General features: G+C 46.3%; 15 non-coding genes across 15 annotated transcripts; 7 read left to right on the forward strand and 8 right to left on the reverse strand.

Moving 5' to 3' along the window:
- Nucleotides 1–92: 92 nt before the first annotated feature.
- Trnaq-uug (transfer RNA glutamine (anticodon UUG)) lies at nt 93–164 on the forward strand. Its single transcript has one exon. It is a non-coding gene; the product is annotated as a tRNA-Gln (tRNA).
- A 498-nt stretch (nt 165–662) lies between these two features.
- Trnap-ugg (transfer RNA proline (anticodon UGG)) lies at nt 663–734 on the reverse strand. The gene has a single exon. It is a non-coding gene; the product is annotated as a tRNA-Pro (tRNA).
- A 2,171-nt stretch (nt 735–2,905) lies between these two features.
- Nucleotides 2,906–2,977, forward strand: Trnaq-uug (transfer RNA glutamine (anticodon UUG)). Its single transcript has one exon. It is a non-coding gene; the product is annotated as a tRNA-Gln (tRNA).
- A 498-nt stretch (nt 2,978–3,475) lies between these two features.
- Nucleotides 3,476–3,547, reverse strand: Trnap-ugg (transfer RNA proline (anticodon UGG)). The gene has a single exon. It is a non-coding gene; the product is annotated as a tRNA-Pro (tRNA).
- A 6,613-nt stretch (nt 3,548–10,160) lies between these two features.
- On the reverse strand, nt 10,161–10,232 carry Trnas-uga (transfer RNA serine (anticodon UGA)). The gene has a single exon. It is a non-coding gene; the product is annotated as a tRNA-Ser (tRNA).
- A 552-nt stretch (nt 10,233–10,784) lies between these two features.
- Trnaq-uug (transfer RNA glutamine (anticodon UUG)) lies at nt 10,785–10,856 on the forward strand. The gene has a single exon. It is a non-coding gene; the product is annotated as a tRNA-Gln (tRNA).
- A 1,886-nt stretch (nt 10,857–12,742) lies between these two features.
- Trnap-ugg (transfer RNA proline (anticodon UGG)) lies at nt 12,743–12,814 on the reverse strand. Its single transcript has one exon. It is a non-coding gene; the product is annotated as a tRNA-Pro (tRNA).
- Nucleotides 12,815–13,935: 1,121 nt separating this feature from the next.
- Nucleotides 13,936–14,006, reverse strand: Trnas-uga (transfer RNA serine (anticodon UGA)). Its single transcript has one exon. It is a non-coding gene; the product is annotated as a tRNA-Ser (tRNA).
- A 552-nt stretch (nt 14,007–14,558) lies between these two features.
- Trnaq-uug (transfer RNA glutamine (anticodon UUG)) lies at nt 14,559–14,630 on the forward strand. Its single transcript has one exon. It is a non-coding gene; the product is annotated as a tRNA-Gln (tRNA).
- A 933-nt stretch (nt 14,631–15,563) lies between these two features.
- Trnap-ugg (transfer RNA proline (anticodon UGG)) lies at nt 15,564–15,635 on the reverse strand. The gene has a single exon. It is a non-coding gene; the product is annotated as a tRNA-Pro (tRNA).
- Nucleotides 15,636–16,189: 554 nt separating this feature from the next.
- On the forward strand, nt 16,190–16,261 carry Trnaq-uug (transfer RNA glutamine (anticodon UUG)). The gene has a single exon. It is a non-coding gene; the product is annotated as a tRNA-Gln (tRNA).
- A 961-nt stretch (nt 16,262–17,222) lies between these two features.
- Trnas-uga (transfer RNA serine (anticodon UGA)) lies at nt 17,223–17,294 on the reverse strand. Its single transcript has one exon. It is a non-coding gene; the product is annotated as a tRNA-Ser (tRNA).
- Nucleotides 17,295–17,846: 552 nt separating this feature from the next.
- On the forward strand, nt 17,847–17,918 carry Trnaq-uug (transfer RNA glutamine (anticodon UUG)). Its single transcript has one exon. It is a non-coding gene; the product is annotated as a tRNA-Gln (tRNA).
- A 498-nt stretch (nt 17,919–18,416) lies between these two features.
- Nucleotides 18,417–18,488, reverse strand: Trnap-ugg (transfer RNA proline (anticodon UGG)). Its single transcript has one exon. It is a non-coding gene; the product is annotated as a tRNA-Pro (tRNA).
- A 552-nt stretch (nt 18,489–19,040) lies between these two features.
- On the forward strand, nt 19,041–19,112 carry Trnaq-uug (transfer RNA glutamine (anticodon UUG)). The gene has a single exon. It is a non-coding gene; the product is annotated as a tRNA-Gln (tRNA).
- The last annotated feature ends 775 nt before the right edge of the window (nt 19,113–19,887 follow it).

The raw sequence follows: 19,887 nt of genomic DNA on the forward strand, positions 1-19,887 counted from the left end.
GCAAACACTTCCTGAGGACGCTACATGTAAAAATCGCAGCTTACCGGCTTAATGACATGACGATGCTCAAAATATGACCGCTAGAGGCACACGGTTCCATGGTGTAATGGTTAGCACTCTGGACTTTGAATCCAGCGATCCGAGTTCGAGTCTCGGTGGAACCTGATTCAGTGTTTTGCGATCGTTTCTAGAAACGTGTACGAGCTGGCAGTTGGAATTGTATATGCAAAATTTTAGCTAGGATCATGTAATGCAAATTGTTAATGGCAGTCCACACGTGAATGGGGAACGCTCCAAATGCTTATGCATTTGCTACTAGGATTAATAACGGAACGTAAGGGGTTCAAATGCGAGAAGACGACCTCAGCTGCTTCTCCCTGCATCTCTCCGTTTTGGGTGCTGCATGCACATGCATTTAACAAACGTGCATGCGATGTACTAGTTCCTGGGAAACGAATAGAATCGTTGTACGTGTCAGTCTTTAGGTATAGATATAAGTAATCGAAGACGGCTTAATCCTGCTTCGTAGATTGCTTTCCACAAGACGCACTTGCCAGTATCATTGGCCGGTGGCCCGACATGCAGTTGGCCCCGTTGCATGGCTTACTTTCAGAGACTCGCTAGTTTATCGTAGTGCTTGGTTGTCGCGAAAGTGAAAAGTAGGGCCTGTCCGGCATTTGAACCCGGGACCTCCTGCACCCAAAGCAGGAATCATACCCCTAGACCAACAGGCCGCAAAAGTAAGCAGCTGTGCACCCCGCCACCTACTGAGATCTTGCCGCACTTGCTATTGAAGCATCCAATCTGGACCATATTCTCAAAGAGGTTTCTTAATCCGACACCTACAACATGAGCTGTGCTGAGGACCAATGTAGTTGAAGGCTGAAAGAGCTGATTGAGTTGTGAGACAGTATGTCGATCGTGTGAAGTGCAAATGTAATCGTGTCAAGCACCATCAGCCCACTACGTAGCGTTGTGTGACAGCACGTACTTTTCGACAGTACTCTTTTTCCATAGCTGTTTTCATAGCTAGGCTGCTTCCAGCACAAAGCATCCACCATACGAAAGTGGCTGTTACGCGATTTTGATTACCTGGCCCTTCGACATCACTTCATGTACGAATACTGGGAAGAATTCTCGCTACATTCGAAGTTGTTCCCTCCACTTTCAACCTACTTGGTTGCTTCATTTGCCACGCAAACACTTCCTGAGGACGCTACATGTAATAAATCGCAGCTTACCGGTTTAATGACATGACGATGCTCAAAATATGACCGCTAGAGGCACACGGTTCCATGGGGTAACGGTTAGCTCTCTGGACTTTGAATCCAGCTATCCGAGTTCGAGTCTCGGTGGAACCTGATTCAGTGTTTTGCGATCGTTTCTAGAAACGTGTACGAGCTTGCAGTTGGAATTGCATATGCAAAATTTTAGCTAGGATCATGTAATGCAAATTGTTAATAGCAGTCCACACGTGAATTTTTAACGCTTCAAATGCTTATGCTTTTGCTACTAGGATTAATAACGGAACGTAAGGGGTTCAACTGCGAGAAGACGACCTCAGCTGCTTCTCCCAGCATCTCTCCGTTTTGGGTGCTGCATGCACATGCATTTAACAAACGTGCATGCGATGTACTAGTTCCTGGGAAACGAATAGAATCGTTGTACGTGTCAGTCTTTAGGTATAGATATAAGTAATCGAAGACGGCTTAATCCTGCTTCGTAGATTGCTTTCCACAAGACGCACTTGCCAGTATCATTGGCCGGTGGCCCGACATGCAGTTTGCCCCGTTGCATGGCATACTTTCAGAGACTCGCTAGTTTATCGTAGTGCTTGGTTGTCGCGAAAGTGAAAAGTAATTGTGAAAAGTAAATTGTTAATAGCAGTCCACACGTGAATGGGGAACGCTCCAAATGCTTATGCTTTTGCTACTAGGATTAATAACGGAACGTAAGGGGTTCAACTGCGAGAAGACGACCTCAGCTGCTTCTCCCTGCATCTCTCCGTTTTGGGTGCTGCATGCACATGCATTTAACAAACGTGCATGCGATGTACTAGTTCCTGGGAAACGAATAGAATCGTTGTACGTGTCAGTCTTTAGGTATAGATATAAGTAATCGAAGACGGCTTAATCCTGCTTCGTAGATTGCTTTCCACAAGACGCACTTGCCAGTATCATTGGCCGGTGGCCCGACATGCAGTTGGCCCCGTTGCATGGCTTACTTTCAGAGACTCGCTAGTTTATCGTAGTGCTTGGTTGTCGCGAAAGTGAAAAGTAGGGCCTGTCCGGCATTTGAACCTGGGACCTCCTGCACCCAAAGTAGGAATCATACCCCTAGACCAACAGGCCGCAAAAGTAAGCAGCTGTGCACCCCGCCACCTACTGATATCTTGCCGCACTTGCTATTGAAGCATCCAATCTGGACCATATTCTCAAAGAGGTTTCTTAATCCGACACCTACAACATGAGCTGTGCTGAGGACCAATGTAGTTGAAGGCTGAAAGAGCTGCTTGAGTTGTGAGACAGTATGTCGATCGTGTGAAGTGCAAGTGTAATCGTGTCAAGCACCATCATCCCACTACGTAGCGTTGTGTGACAGCACGTACTTTTCGACAGTACTCTGTGTCCATAGCTGTTTTCAGAGACAGGCTGTCTCAGCACAAAGCATCCACCATACGAAAGTGGCTGTTCCGCGATTTTGATTACCTGACCCTTCGACATCACTTCATGTACGAATACTGGCAAGAATTCTCGCTACATTCGAAGTTGTTCCCTCCACTTTCAACCTACTTGGTTGCTTCATTTGCCATGCAAACACTTCCTGAGGACGCTACATGTAATAAATCGCAGCTTACCGGTTTAATGTCATGACGATGCTCACATTAAGACCGCTAGAGGCACCCGGGTCCATGGTGCAATGGTTAGCGCTCTGGACTTTGAATCCAGCGATCCGAGTTCGAGTCTCGGTGGAACCTGGTTCAGTGTTTTGCGATCGTTTCTAGAAACGTGTACGAGCTGGCAGTTGGAATTGTATATGCAAAATTTTAGCTAGGATCATGTAATGCAAATTGTTAATAGCAGTCCACACGTGAATGGGGAACGCTCCAAATGCTTATGCTTTTGCTACTAGGATTAATAACGGAACGTAAGGGGTTCAACTGCGAGAAGACGACCTCAGCTGCTTCTCCCAGCATCTCTCCGTTTTGGGTGCTGCATGCACATGCATTTAACAAACGTGCATGCGATGTACTAGTTCCTGGGAAACGAATAGAATCGTTGTACGTGTCAGTCTTTAGGTATAGATATAAGTAATCGAAGACGGCTTAATCCTGCTTCGTAGATTGCTTTCCACAAGACGCACTTGCCAGTATCATTGGCCGGTGGCCCGACATGCAGTTGGCCCCGTTGCATGGCTTACTTTCAGAGACTCGGTAGTTTATCGTAGTGCTTGGTTGTCGCGAAAGTGAAAAGTAGGGCCTGTCCGGGGTTTGAACCCGGGACCTCCTGCACCCAAAGCAGGAATCATACCCCTAGACCAACAGGCCGCGAAAGTAAGCAGCTGTGCACCCCGCCACCTACTGAGATCTTGCCGCACTTGCTATTGAAGCATCCAATCTGGAACATATTCTCAAAGAGGTTTCTTAATCCGACACCTACAACATGAGCTGTGCTGAGGACCAATGTAGTTGAAGGCTGAAAGAGCTGCTTGAGTTGTGAGACAGTATGTCGATCGTGTGAAGTGCAAATGTAATCGTGTCAAGCACCATCATCCCACTACGTAGCGTTGTGTGACAGCACGTACTTTTCGACAGTGTCCATAGCTGTTTTCAGAGCTAGGCTGCTTCCAGCACAAAGCATCCACCATACGAAAGTGGCTGTTACGCGATTTTGATTACCTGGCCCTTCGACATCACTTCATGTACGAATACTGGGAAGAATTCTCGCTACATTCGAAGTTGTTCCCTCCACTTTCAACCTACTTGGTTGCTTCATTTGCCACGCAAACACTTCCTGAGGACGCTACATGTAATAAATCGCAGCTTACCGGTTTAATGACATGATGCTGCTCAGTTTAAGTCCGCTAGAGGCACACGGTTCTATGGTCAGTCTGCCTGCGGCAGCGGTGGTGAGCGGACCTCCAGGGCCAGCGCGCTGTGGCAGGAAGTGTTTACGTCAGGCGGTGAGTCGCGTGTTTACAGCGTCTGCTTATTAGTATTCGTTCCGTTCTGTAGGATCTGATATGGAATTATGAATCCGACTAACAGGAAAGATACCTTGAAGTTTACCTTTGATATGAACTTTTCGAAACCAAATTCGTTTGAAGTTGAAGCATGGTTAGAGGAAACAGCTAAGATTACTTTTGATGACATTGTAGGGATAAATTTCTCTATCGTGACTAGTGTTGTTTATGTGAAATTAACGTCCTCTGAAATGTGTGATAGAATTGTGGAGTCCAGTGGAGGTGTACTGAAGTTTAAACATAGAGATGGTACCGTCAGTGACGTCAGCATTATCATGCTGGACTGGGCATCCGAACGGCACGTATTTTCGAACTCCCGTTTGAAATATCAGCCGCGCAAATAAATTCTCCATTAACACCTTACGGGAGTGTCATTAACAATTTTGCGGAGCGTTGGTCCAAAGCCCACAAATTTCCGGTGCTTAACGGCGTCAGGCAGGTCAAGATCGATCTACAGAAGCACATACCTTCATATATTTACGTAGGTGGACATCGCGGAATTGTCATATATGATGGGCAGCCAAAAACGTGTGCCGGCTGTGGTGCGCCCGGCCACGTGCGCTCTGAATGTATACAAAGACGCGTGACGCAGATACCTGTCGGTGAAGCCGCTAGCCCCCCTGTGACGACGGCACTGCCACTGACATACGCTGCCGCGGCTTCTGGTCTTCCACCCGCGACCCCGCCTGTAGATGCCCCTCTTTTGAATGATGTTTTGGCCGATAACGTCAAAGAACCGAGTGCTGACGCGGCACCGCCGCTACCACACTCAGAGATGGAGGTAACGACGGATGATTCCCCAGTGGTTGATGCCACTGGTACTGAGGGTGAAGCAGACGCTGTGTTCCCGGCGGATCAACCCCAGAGTCAACAGTCCACTTCGGATGTTGATGATACCGCGAACCCTAACAGGAAGCCTTCCAAAAAGAAGCGGAGACTTGCACATCAAGGAGCCAATCAGCTCGCCCCACAGCTCCGCGAAAAAGCGAAACGAATAAGCAGCCAAATGAGTCAGAACACTTCTGAACCCTCTGAAGTTGGTCTCCCTGCGTCTGGTCGAATGGACATTGATCCTGTAGTGTCTCCCCCTGTGAATCCACGACGGGTGGAAGATAGTGATACCTCGAGTAGAGTCGTTTTGCCGGATACCCACGCTCAAGGAAACGCAGGATCGCTTTTGTCAGAGGCCACTCTCACTGGGAATTGGGCACAGGAAATGGAAGTATTGGATGCGAGCAATGATGCGGATGTCATGCGAACCATTGAGACGGAATCTTCGGCACCCCCCACAGAGCAGCATACACCAACCGTACCGGGAACTACAGGAACTCCGACTGACGCGCTTGGCCTCAATTTCGTTAGCCATCCTTCTAAGACTGTTTAATTAATAGTATGTGCCTTCTCCCATGAACGAGCCCCAAGCCTATAACATTGCCACGTTAAACATCAATAAGATACAGTCGTACTGGCGGCTCCGTAATTTACAAGATTTTGTATACGCAGCGGATATCGATATTCTGTTACTTCAAGAAGTCGCTGCGATTGAACTTGACCGAATAACTGGTTATACTACTCTCTCCAATTCCGGGAGCGGTGCGAATTTAGGGACAGCGATTCTGTTAAAAGAAGGGATTGTAGCGACCGACGCAGAAAAACTGCCTGATCATAGAGGGATCGCTGTCACTTTCCATCGGACACGCATAATCAATGTTTACGCCCCGTCCGGCAGTAGCAAAGGGCTGAGTTCTTCACAAGCGCCATAGTCCCACTTTTTAGGGGAACCTACGATCGTATAATTTTTGCGGGTGACTTCAATTGTGTCTTAAGTCCAAAAGACCAGACGCCTAATTTTAACAAATCTGGAGAACTACAACGTATCGTCCAAGAAATGAACCTCATTGACACATGGGAGCATACGCACGGAGCGGCACCTGGGTTCACTCATGTCACGAACCACTCTGCAAGCCGGCTAGACAGAATCTATGTATCGGCGTGTATGAAGACTCAAGTCCTCCATTCCGAAGTTTGGCCCACAATTTTTTCCGATCATGCCGAATATATTTGTACTGTTAACATGGTCAAGCAAGGCACATTTCGCGGCAGAGGTTTCTGGAAACTTAACAATGCTCTCCTTAACGATGTTGACTGTCACCGTGTCTTTAACGAAACATGGGAGGCATGTGAACGACGGGTTGCACAGTATGCCTCCGTTACTGAATGGTGGATAACACATGCCAAACCAACTTTATCAAAAATGTTTAAACGCTACGCTCGGGACAAATCCTGGTGGCAACGGCAAACGTCTGAGTTTTATTTTACTTGTCTCAGGGAGCTCTACCAGTCCGATGTGACTGTACCTGAAAATTTTATGCAGATTAAAAAAATTAAGGCAAAATTATTAAAACTTCAGCGGCAGCAGGCAGAAGGCTTTCAAATAAGGTCCAGGCCACAGAATGTGATAGACGACGAAATGACATCCATGTTTCACGTCATTCGTGAAAATAAGAGGGGGCGGCGGAGATTAATAACTCGTCTTCAGTTGAGTGAAGGCGTTGCGCTCACGCGGCAACAAGACATACGGAACGCACTTCACAATCACCTGGCAGATCTGCTGGCAACGACACATACCGACGATGGAACTCACGATGAATGACTCAATAACTTGCAAAGGACTTTGGGTGCTGCTGAAGTCGAAACTCTCATGCGAGAAATTGATGAAGACGAATTGGATTCTGCGCTATCACGAAGTCCGAAAAATAAATCGCCGGGACCCGACGGTCTCACTGCCGAATTTTATCTTACTTTCTGCGACAAATTAAAGCCCAAGTTGTTGAGTATGTTTAATGAAATTTTACGGCCTGATTTTAATGTTCCTCAGGCTCTCGTGGAAGGCATCGTGGTTTTAATCCCTAAACGCCCAATGTGCAGTTCTGTTGACGATTTTCGGCCGCTTACTTTACTGAACAGTGACTACAAAATTTTAGCACGTATTATTTCTAATAGATTGAAAATGTTGATGAATACTGTCATTGGTCAGTACCAGACTAGTGTAGGTGTCGGTAGGACGATCTTCCAAAATTTGTCTCAATACAGGGACGTCATAGCCATTGCAGATGCGTGCAAGATACGGTGTGCGCTAGTTTCCCTTGACTTTTCAAAGGCATTCGACAGAGTAAACCATCAGTTTCTCATCCGGACGATGCATGCCATGGGATTTCCACTACGTTTTATCAATCTTATACATGAGCTCCTTCGTAAAGGAGTAACTCGACTCATGGTGAATGGCCAGCTGAGCGCATCGATTAATATTACTAATTCAGTGCGACAGGGATGCCCTATGTCAATGGCCTTGTTTGCCATTGCCATTGAGCCTTTGCTTGTCACCTTGACACAGCGTCTACAAGGATTAACCATCCACGGCATTAAGATTGTTTGTACTGCATATGCGGATGACGTCGGATTTTTGGTCATGGACGAAGGTGAAGTCGAGGAAGCCCTTCAGATCGTCAAAAACTACGAACTTGTTGCGGGTGCGAAGTTGAATGCCAGGAAATCTGGCATTATGAACATAGGACTCGGCATCTCGCTGCACCATCACGGTCAGTTGCAACTACTTTCTAAAATGAAATGCCTTGGTATTGAGTACAGGAGCAACATACAGCACACAATTGCGGTGAACTATAGGAATCTCCTGGCAAGTATGCGTGCTTGCATGCAGACCCACTACCTAAGGAGCCTTGATGAACTGCAGAAAGTCACCTTCGCTAATGTCTACCTCACCTCAAAGATTAACTACGTTGCACAAGTACTGCCCATGCCACAGGAGACAGCGAAGCGTATGATGTCCGCTCTAGGCCATTTTGTCACACGTGGACACATTTTTAAAGTCAAGTACGATACGCTCACTCTCTCCACGACCGATGGAGGCTTAAATTTAACAGATGTTCGTTCCAAGTCACGAGCTTTGTACGTATGCACCACCTACAAACGGTGGAGGTCTTTACCGAACAGTCTAACGGCTCACCTGTTAACCGAACTAGCGCCGGCCTGCCTGCAGCCTCCCGTCTCTGTTCAACATATTCCGCCTGCGCTGACTCACTTTAAGAGCTTTTTCATTGAGTTCAGTTACGTACGGTCAACTCTCCCAGAAAATGAGCTTTCCGCGGTGAAGTTAGTTTATAATAAACTACTAGCAACCAAGAACAGGAACAACATCGAACACAAATACCCCAATCATCGCTGGCCAGTGATATGGAAAAACATACATAGCCGTGATTTACCAACGTCAGTGAAAGCCTCTTGGTACAGGGTCGTGAACCGTAAAATAAGTACCAATTCACGACTTCATGCTCTACATTTGGCTGACTCACCTTTGTGCCTTACGTGCAACTTGCCTGATACTGATGAACATCGTTTTCTGTGCACCATTGTCCAAGCAGTTTGGCCATGCATTCGCCGAAAACTGGCTACGATTATGAGGACTTCCCAGCTTTGTATTAAACCTGAAGATTTCCTGTATCCGGATTCAGTGCCGTACCCGAAACCCAACGGAACTCTGTCAATTGGTTGAAGGGTCATTATGTTCATTATTTACAGACGCAAGAACCCAAGAGTGAGGCGGCGTTCTGTCTTTACCTGGCATTACAGTTTCACATACTTTCACAGACGCGACATTAAAGGAAACGATATGCGAATTTTTTAGAAGTCGTTCTTCGATGAAAGAAGTATTTTTTCTTTCCTTCATTCTACATTGCTTTGTTTTTTTTTTTTCATTTCTTCTTCAAATGTTACAGTGACGTATACTGAACAGGGTTACGACAAGGACTATTTTATTTTCTTCTGTTTTTCTAGAGGACCAGAGTTCCTTGTTTCATTTTCTATTAAAAAAAACAAAAATAAATAAATAAATAAATAAATTATAATAAAAAATAAACAATTATAAAAGTTGATAAAAAACCAACAACACAACGAAAGCACTAAAAAGAACAACAAACAACAGAAAGAGTGTTGCAGACCAGAAGTAGGGGATTGCTGCCTGGGGTGAAGTACGGTGGGGACTTCGTGGGCCCTCTCGCCGCTACGGCAGCCGTGAAGGCCCAGGACAAATCTCTGAAAATGGAATACAACACACGCACAAAAAAAAAAAAAAATCTACTTTGTCACCATTGCGGGACTATGCATAAGGTTTAGAAGTATCTTTGGTTTGGAAATTGGAATAGTTCAGAAGAATAAGTAATTCAGAAATCTTGGCAGATGAAGCCGACGCCGACGAAGGCGATTTGTGGCGAGCGCAAGGCGGGGCTGAAGGGGAGGAAGGAGGCCCTAAAAAAAAAAAAAAATAAAAAAAAAATAAAATGGTGTAATGGTTAGCACTCTGGACTTTGAGTCCAGCGATCCGAGTTCGAGTCTCGGTGGGACCTGACTCCGTGTTTTGCGATCGTTTCTAGAAATGTGTACGGGCTGGTAGTTGGAATTGTATATGAAGAATTTTAGCTAGGATCATGTAATTCAAATTGTTAATAGCAGTCCACACGTGAATTTTTAACGCTTCAAATGCTTATGCTTTTGCTACTAGGATTAATAACGGAACGTAAGGGGTTCAACTGCGAGAAGACGACCTCAGCTGCTTCTCCCAGCATCTCTCCGTTTTGGGTGCTGCATGCGCATGCATTTAACAAACGTGCATGCGATGTACTAGTTCCTGGGAAACGAATAGAATCGTTGTCCGTGTTAGTCTTTAGGTATAGATATATGTAATCGAAGACGGTTTAATCCTGCTTCGTAGATTGCTTTCCACAAGACGCACTTGCCAGTAACATTGGCCGGTGGTCCGACATGCAGTTTGTCCTGTTGCATGGCTTACTTTCAGAGACTCGCTAGTTTATCGTAGTGCTTGGTTGTCGCGAAAGTGAAAAGTAGGGCCTGTCCGGGATTTGAACCCGGGACCTCCTGCAGTCAAAGCAGGAATCATACCCCTAGACCAACAGGCCGCAAAAGTAAAAATGTGTGCACCCCGCCACCTACTTGAATCTTGCCGCACTTGCTATTGCATTAACTATCTTTACCATATTCTCAAAGAGGTTTTTAATCCGACACCTACAACATGAACTGTGCTGAGGACCAGTGTAGTTGATGGCTGAAAGAGCTGCTTGATTTGTGTGACAGTATGTCGATCGTGTGAAGTGCAAATGTTATCGTGTCAAGCACCATCCGCCCACTAAGTAGCGGTGTGTGATAGCACGCACTTTTCGACAGTACTCTGTGTACATAGCTGTTTTCATAGCTAGGCTGCTTCCAGCACAAGGCATTCACCATACGAAAGTGGCTGTTCCGCGATTTTGGTTACCTGACCCTTCGACATCACTTCATGTACGAATACTGGCAAGAATTCTGCTACATTCGAAGTTGCTCCCTCCACTTTCAGCATACTTGGTTGCTTCATTTGCCACGCAAACACTTCCTGAGGACGCTACATGTAATAAATCGCAGCTTACCGGTTTAATGACATGATGGTCCTCAATCTATGCCCAGTACAGACACCTGGTTCCATGGTGTAATGGTTAGCACTCTGGACTTTGAATCCAGCGATCCGAGTTCGAGTCTCCGTGGATCCTGACTCTGTGTTTTGCGATCGTTTTTAGAAATGTGTACGAGCTGGTAGTTGGAATTGTATATGCAGAATTTTAGCTAGGATCATGTAATGCAAATTGTTAATAGCAGTCCACACGTGATTTTAAACGCTCCAAATGCTTATGCTTTTGCTACTAGGATTAATAACGGAACGTAAGGGGTGAAACTGCGAGAAGACGACCTCAGCTGCTTCTCCCAGCATCTCTCCGTTTTGGGTGCTGCATGCGCATGCATTTAACAATCGTGCATGCGATGTACTAGTTCCTGGGAAACGAATAGAATCGTTGTACGTGTCAGTCTTTAGGTATAGATATAAGTAATCGAAGACGGTTTAATCCTGCTTCGTAGATTGCTTTCCACAAGACGCACTTGCCAGTAACATTGGCCGGTGGCCCGACATGCAGTATGTCCCGTTGCATGGCAAACTTTCAGAGACTCGCTAGTTTATCGTAGTGCTTGGTTGTCGCGAAAGTGAAAAGTAGGGCTTGTCGGGGATTTGAACCCGGGACCTCCTGCACCCAAAGCAGGAACAATACCCCTAGACCAACAGGCCGCTCACATGAATGGGGAACGCTCCAAATGCTTATGCTTTTGCTACTAGGATTAATAACGGAATGTAAGGGGTTCAACTGCGAGAAGACGACCTCAGCTGCTTCTCCCAGCATCTCTCCGTTTTGGGTGCTGCATGCGCATGCATTTAACAAACGTGCATGCGATGTACTAGTTCCTGGGAAACGAATAGAATCGTTGTACGTGTCAGTCTTTAGGTATAGATATAAGTAATCGAAGACGGTTTAATCCTGCTTCGTAGATTGCTTTCCACAAGACGCACTTGCCAGTAACATTGGCCGGTGGCCCGACATGCAGTATGTCCCGTTGCATGGCAAACTTTCAGAGACTCGCTAGTTTATCGTAGTGCTTGGTTGTCGCGAAAGTGAAAAGTAGGGCTTGTCGGGGATTTGAACCCGGGACCTCCTGCACCCAAAGCAGGAACAATACCCCTAGACCAACAGGCCGCTCACATGAATGGGGAACGCTCCAAATGCTTATGCTTTTGCTACTAGGATTAATAACGGAATGTAAGGGGTTCAACTGCGAGAAGACGACCTCAGCTGCTTCTCCCAGCATCTCTCCGTTTTGGGTGCTGCATGCGCATGCATTTAACAAACGTGCATGCGATGTACTAGTTCCTGGGAAACGAATAGAATCGTTGTACGTGTCAGTCTTTAGGTATAGATATAAGTAATCGAAGACGGTTTAATCCTGCTTCGTAGATTGCTTTCCACAAGACGCACTTGCCAGTAACATTGGCCGGTGGCCCGACATGCAGTATGTCCCGTTACATGGCAAACTTTCAGAGACTCGCTAGTTTATCGTAGTGCTTGGTTGTCGCGAAAGTGAAAAGTAGGGCTTGTCGGGGATTTGAACCCGGGACCTCCTGCACCCAAAGCAGGAACAATACCCCTAGACCAACAGGCCGCTCACATGAATGGGGAACGCTCCAAATGCTTATGCTTTTGCTACTAGGATTAATAACGGAATGTAAGGGGTTCAACTGCGAGAAGACGACCTCAGCTGCTTCTCCCAGCATCTCTCCGTTTTGGGTGCTGCATGCGCATGCATTTAACAAACGTGCATGCGATGTACTAGTTCCTGGGAAACGAATAGAATCGTTGTACGTGTCAGTCTTTAGGTATAGATATAAGTAATCGAAGACGGCTTAATCCTGTTTCGTAGATTGCTTTCCACAAGACGCAATTGCCAGTATCATTGGCCGGTGGCCCGACATATAGTTTGTCCTGTTGCATGGCTTACTTTCAGAGACTCGCTAGTTTATCGTAGTGCTTGGTTGTCACGAAAGTGAAAAGTAGGGCCTGTCCGGGATTTGAACCCGGGACCTCCTGCACCCAAAGCAGGAATCATACCCCTAGACCAACAGGCCGCAAAAGTAAAAATGTGTGCACCCCGCCACCTACTTGAATCTTGCCGCACTTGCTATTGCATTAACTATCTTTACCATATTCTCAAAGAGGTTTTTAATCCGACACCTACAACATGAACTGTGCTGAGGACCAGTGTAGTTGATGGCTGAAAGAGCTGCTTGATTTGTGTGACAGTATGTCGATCGTGTGAAGTGCAAATGTTATCGTGTCAAGCACCATCCGCCCACTAAGTAGCGTTGTGTGATAGCACGCACTTTTCGACAGTACTCTGTGTACATAGCTGTTTTCATAGCTAGGCTGCTTCCAGCCCAAAGCATTCACCATACGAAAGTGGCTGTTCCGCGATTTTGGTTACCTGACCCTTCGACATCACTTCATGTACGAATACTGGCAAGAATTCAGCTACATTCGAAGTTTCTCCCTCCACTTTCAGCATACTTGGTTGCTTCATTTGCCACGCAAACACTTCCTGAGGACGCTACATGTAACAAATCGCAGCTTACCGTTTAATGACATGATGCTGCTCAGTTTAATTCCGCTAGAGGCACCCGGTTCCATGGTGTAATGGTTAGCACTCTGTACTTTGAATCCAGCTATCCGAGTTCGAGTCTCGGTGGAAACTGACTCTGTGTTTTGCGATCGTTTTTAGAAATGTGTACGAGCTGGTAGTTGGAATTGTATATGCAGAATTTTAGCTAGGATCATGTAATTCAAATTGTTAATAGCAGTCCACACGCGAATGGGGAACGCTCCAAATGCTTATGCTTTTGCTACTAGGATTAATAACGGAATGTAAGGGGTTCAACTGCTAGAAGACGACCTCAGCTGCTTCTCCCAGCATCTCTCCGTTTTGGGTGCTGCATGCGCATGCATTTAACAAACGTGCATGCGATGTACTAGTTCCTGGGAAACGAATAGAATCGTTGTACGTGTCAGTCTTTAGGTATAGATATAAGTAATCGAAGACGGCTTAATCCTGCTTCGTAGATTGCATTCCACAAGACGCACTTGCCAGTAACATTGGCCGGTGGCCCGACATGCAGTTTGTCCCGTTGCATGGCATACTTTCAGAGACTCGCTAGTTTATCGTAGTGCTTGGTTGTCGCGAAAGTGAAAAGTAGGGCCTGTCCGGGATTTGAACCCGGGACCTCCTGCAGTCAAAGCAGGAATCATACCCTAGACCAACAGGCCGCAAAAGTAAAAATGTGTGCACCCCGCCACCTACTTGAATCTTGCCGCACTTGCTATTGCATTAACTATCTTTACCATATTCTCAAAGAGGTTTTTAATCCGACACCTACAACATGAACTGTGCTGAGGACCAGTGTAGTTGATGGCTGAAAGAGCTGCTTGATTTGTGTGACAGTATGTCGATCGTGTGAAGTGCAAATGTTATTGTGTCAAGCACCATCCGCCCACTAAGTAGCGGTGTGTGATAGCACGCACTTTTCGACAGTACTCTGTGTACATAGCTGTTTTCATAGCTAGGCTGCTTCCAGCACAAGGCATTCACCATACGAAAGTGGCTGTTCCGCGATTTTGGTTACCTGACCCTTCGACATCACTTCATGTACGAATACTGGCAAGAATTCTGCTACATTCGAAGTTGCTCCCTCCACTTTCAGCATACTTGGTTGCTTCATTTGCCACGCAAACACTTCCTGAGGACGCTACATGTAATAAATCGCAGCTTACCGGTTTAATGACATGATGGTCCTCAATCTATGCCCAGTACAGACACCTGGTTCCATGGTGTAATGGTTAGCACTCTGGACTTTGAATCCAGCGATCCGAGTTCGAGTCTCCGTGGATCCTGACTCTGTGTTTTGCGATCGTTTTTAGAAATGTGTACGAGCTGGTAGTTGGAATTGTATATGCAGAATTTTAGCTAGGATCATGTAATGCAAATTGTTAATAGCAGTCAACACGTGATTGGGTAACGCTCCAAATGCTTATGCTTTTGCTACTAGGATTAATAACGGAACGTAAGCGGTTCAACTGCGAGAAGACGACCTCAGCTGCTTCTCCCAGCATCTCTCCGTTTTGGGTGCTGCATGCGCATGCATTTAACAAACGTGCATGCGATGTACTAGTTCCTGGGAAACGAATAGAATCGTTGTACGTGTCAGTCTTTAGGTATAGATATAAGTAATCGAAGACGGCTTAATCCTGCTTCGTAGATTGCATTCCACAAGACGCACTTGCCAGTAACATTGGCCGGTGGCCCGACATGCAGTATGTCCCGTTGCATGGCAAACTTTCAGAGACTCGCTAGTTTATCGTAGTGCTTGGTTGTCGCGAAAGTGAAAAGTAGGGCTTGTCGGGGATTTGAACCCGGGACCTCCTGCACCCAAAGCAGGAACAATACCCCTAGACCAACAGGCCGCTCACGTGAATGGGGAACGCTCCAAATGCTTATGCTTTTGCTACTAGGATTAATAACGGAATGTAAGGGGTTCAACTGCGAGAAGACGACCTTTGGGTACTGCATGCGCATGCATTTAACAAACGTGCATGCGATGTACTAGTTCCTGGGAAACGAATAGAATCGTTGTACGTGTCAGTCTTTAGGTATAGATATAAGTAATCGAAGACGGCTTAATCCTGCTTCGTAGATTGCTTTCCACAAGACGCACTTGCCAGTAACATTGGCCGGTAGCCCGACATGCAGTATGTCCCGTTGCATGGCATACTTTCAGAGACTCGCTAGTTTATCGTAGTGCTTGGTTGTCGCGAAAGTGAAAAGTAGGGCCTGTCCGGGATTTGAACCCGGGACCTCCTGCACCCAAAGCAGGAATCATACCCCTAGACCAACAGGCCGCAAAATGAAGGAACTGTGCACCCCGCCACCTACTGAAATATTGCCGCACTTGCTATTGCATTATCCAATCTTTTCCATATTCTCAAAGAGGTTTTTAATCCGACACCTACAACATGAACTGTGCTGAGGACCAGTGTAGTTGAAGGCTGAAAGAGCTGCTTGAGTTGTGTGACAGTATGTCGATCGTGTGAAGTACAAATGTTATCGCGTCACACACCATCCGCCCACTACGTAGAGTTGTGTGACAGCACGCACTTTTCGACAGTACTCTGTGTCCATAGCTGTTTTCATAGCTAGGCTGCTTCCAGCACAAAGCATCCACCATACGAAAGTGGCTGTTCTGCGATTTTGATTACCTGACCCTTCGACATCACTTCATGTACGAATACTGGCAAGAATTCTCGCTACATTCGAAGTTGCTCCCTCCACTTTCAGCATACTTGGTTGCTTCATTTGCCACGCAAACACTTCCTGCGGACGCTACATGTAATAAATCGCAGCTTACCGGTTTAATGACATGATGCTCCTCAATTTAAGCCCACTACAGACACCTGGTTCCATGGTGTAATGGTTAGCACTCTGGACTTTGAATCCAGCGATCCGAGTTTGAATCTCGGTGGGACCTGACTCTGTGTTTTGCGATCGTTTCTAGAAATGTGTACGGGCTGGTAGTTGGAATTGTATATGCAGAATTTTAGCTAGGATCATGTAATGCAAATTGTTAATAGCAGTCCACACGTGAATGGGGAACGCTCCAAATGCTTATGCTTTTGCTACTAGGATTAATAACGGAATGTAAGGGGTTCAACTGCGAGAAGACGACCTCAGCTGCTTCTCCCAGCATCTCTCCGTTTTGGGTGCTGCATGCGCATGCATTTAACAAACGTGCATGCGATGTACTAGTTCCTGGGAAACGAATAGAATCGTTGTACGTGTCAGTCTTTAGGTATAGCTATAAGTAATCGAAGACGGCTTAATCCTGCTTCGTAGATTGCTTTCCACAAGACGCACTTGCCAGTAACATTGGCCGGTGGCCCAACATGCAGTATGTCCCGTTGCACGGCAAACTTTCAGAGACTCGCTAGTTTATCGTAGTGCTTGGTTGTCGCGAAAGTGAAAAGTAGGGCCTGTCGGGGATTTGAACCCGGGACCTCCTGCACCCAAAGCAGGAACAATACCCCTAGACCAACGGGCCGCTCACGTGAATGGGGAACGCTCCAAATGCTTATCCTTTTGCTACTAGGATTAATAACGGAATGTAAGGGGTTCAACTGCGAGAAGACGACCTCAGCTGCTTCTCCCAGCATCTCTCCGTTTTGGGTGCTGCATGCGCATGCATTTAACAAACGTGCATGCGATGTACTAGTTCCTGGGAAACGAATAGAATCGTTGTACGTGTCAGTCTTTAGGTATAGATATAAGTAATCAAAAACGGCTTAATCCTGCTTCGTAGATTGCTTTCCACAAGACGCACTTGCCAGTAACATTGGCCGGTAGCCCGACATGCAGTATGTCCCGTTGCATGGCATACTTTCAGAGACTCGCTAGTTTATCGTAGTGCTTGGTTGTCGCGAAAGTGAAAAGTAGGGCCTGTCCGGGATTTGAACCCGGGACCTCCTGCAGTCAAAGCAGGAATCATACCCCTAGACCAACAGGCCGCAAAAGTAAAAATGTGTGCACCTCGCCACCTACTTGAATCTTGCCGCACTTGCTATTGCATTAACTATCTTTACCATATTCTCAAAGAGGTTTTTAATCCGACACCTACAACATGAACTGTGCTGAGGACCAGTGTAGTTGATGGCTGAAAGAGCTGCTTGATTTGTGTGACAGTATGTCGATCGTGTGAAGTGCAAATGTTATCGTGTCAAGCACCATCCGCCCACTAAGTAGCGGTGTGTGATAGCACGCACTTTTCGACAGTACTCTGTGTACATAGCTGTTTTCATAGCTAGGCTGCTTCCAGCACAAGGCATTCACCATACGAAAGTGGCTGTTCCGCGATTTTGGTTACCTGACCCTTCGACATCACTTCATGTACGAATACTGGCAAGAATTCTGCTACATTCGAAGTTGCTCCCTCCACTTTCAGCATACTTGGTTGCTTCATTTGCCACGCAAACACTTCCTGAGGACGCTACATGTAATAAATCGCAGCTTACCGGTTTAATGACATGATGCTGCTCAGTTTAATTCCGCTAGAGGCACCCGGTTCCATGGTGTAATGGTTAGCACTCTGGACTTTGAATCCAGCGATCCGAGTTCGAGTCTCCGTGGATCCTGACTCTGTGTTTTGCGATCGTTTTTAGAAATGTGTACGAGCTGGTAGTTGGAATTGTATATGCAGAATTTTAGCTAGGATCATGTAATGCAAATTGTTAATAGCAGTCCACACGTGAATTTTAAACGCTCCAAATGCTTATGCTTTTGCTACTAGGATTAATAACGGAACGTAAGGGGTTCAACTGCGAGAAGACGACCTCAGCTGCTTCTCCCAGCATCTCTCCGTTTTGGGTGCTGCATGCGCATGCATTTAACAAACGTGCATGCGATGTACTAGTTCCTGGGAAACGAATAGAATCGTTGTACGTGTCAGTCTTTAGGTATAGATATAAGTAATCGAAGACGGCTTAATCCTGTTTCGTAGATTGCTTTCCACAAGACGCACTTGCCAGTATCATTGGCCGGTGGCCCGACATATAGTTTGTCCTGTTGCATGGCTTACTTTCAGAGACTCGCTAGTTTATCGTAGTGCTTGGTTGTCGCGAAAGTGAAAAGTAGGGCCTGTCCGGGATTTGAACCCGGGACCTCCTGCACCCAAAGCAGGAATCATACCCCTAGACCAACAGGCCGCAAAAGTAAAAATGTGTGCACCCCGCCACCTACTTGAATCTTGCCGCACTTGCTATTGCATTAACTATCTTTACCATATTCTCAAAGAGGTTTTTAATCCGACACCTACAACATGAACTGTGCTGAGGACCAGTGTAGTTGATGGCTGAAAGAGCTGCTTGATTTGTGTGACAGTATGTCGATCGTGTGAAGTGCAAATGTTATCGTGTCAAGCACCATCCGCCCACTAAGTAGCGTTGTGTGATAGCACGCACTTTTCGACAGTACTCTGTGTACATAGCTGTTTTCATAGCTAGGCTGCTTCCAGCACAAAGCATTCACCATACGAAAGTGGCTGTTCCGCGATTTTGGTTACCTGACCCTTCGACATCACTTCATGTACGAATACTGGCAAGAATTCAGCTACATTCGAAGTTTCTCCCTCCACTTTCAGCATACTTGGTTGCTTCATTTGCCACGCAAACACTTCCTGAGGACGCTACATGTAGCAAATCGCAGCTTACCGGTTTAATGACATGATGCTGCTCAGTTTAATTCCGCTAGAGGCACCCGGTTCCATGGTGTAATGGTTAGCACTCTGTACTTTGAATCCAGCTATCCGAGTTCGAGTCTCGGTGGAACCTGACTCTGTGTTTTGCGATCGTTTTTAGAAATGTGTACGAGCTGGTAGTTGGAATTGTATATGCAGAATTTTAGCTAGGATCATGTAATTCAAATTGTTAATAGCAGTCCACACGCGAATGGGGAACGCTCCAAATGCTTATGCTTTTGCTACTAGGATTAATAACGGAATGTAAGGGGTACAACTGCTAGAAGACGACCTCAGCTGCTTCTCCCAGCATCTCTCCGTTTTGGGTGCTGCATGCGCATGCATTTAACAAACGTGCATGCGATGTACTAGTTCCTGGGAAACGAATAGAATCGTTGTACGTGTCAGTCTTTAGGTATAGCTATAAGTAATCGAAGACGGCTTAATCCTGCTTCGTAGATTGCTTTCCACAAGACGCACTTGCCAGTAACATTGGCCGGTGGCCCAACATGCAGTATGTCCCGTTGCACGGCAAACTTTCAGAGACTCGCTAGTTTATCGTAGTGCTTGGTTGTCGCGAAAGTGAAAAGTAGGGCCTGTCGGGGATTTGAACCCGGGACCTCCTGCACCCAAAGCAGGAACAATACCCCTAGACCAACGGGCCGCTCACGTGAATGGGGAACGCTCCAAATGCTTATCCTTTTGCTACTAGGATTAATAACGGAATGTAAGGGGTTCAACTGCGAGAAGACGACCTCAGCTGCTTCTCCCAGCATCTCTCCGTTTTGGGTGCTGCATGCGCATGCATTTAACAAACGTGCATGCGATGTACTAGTTCCTGGGAAACGAATAGAATCGTTGTACGTGTC

This window comes from Schistocerca gregaria, chromosome 3 (assembly GCF_023897955.1).
Source record: "Schistocerca gregaria isolate iqSchGreg1 chromosome 3, iqSchGreg1.2, whole genome shotgun sequence".
Classification (NCBI taxonomy): Eukaryota; Metazoa; Arthropoda; class Insecta; order Orthoptera; family Acrididae; genus Schistocerca; species Schistocerca gregaria.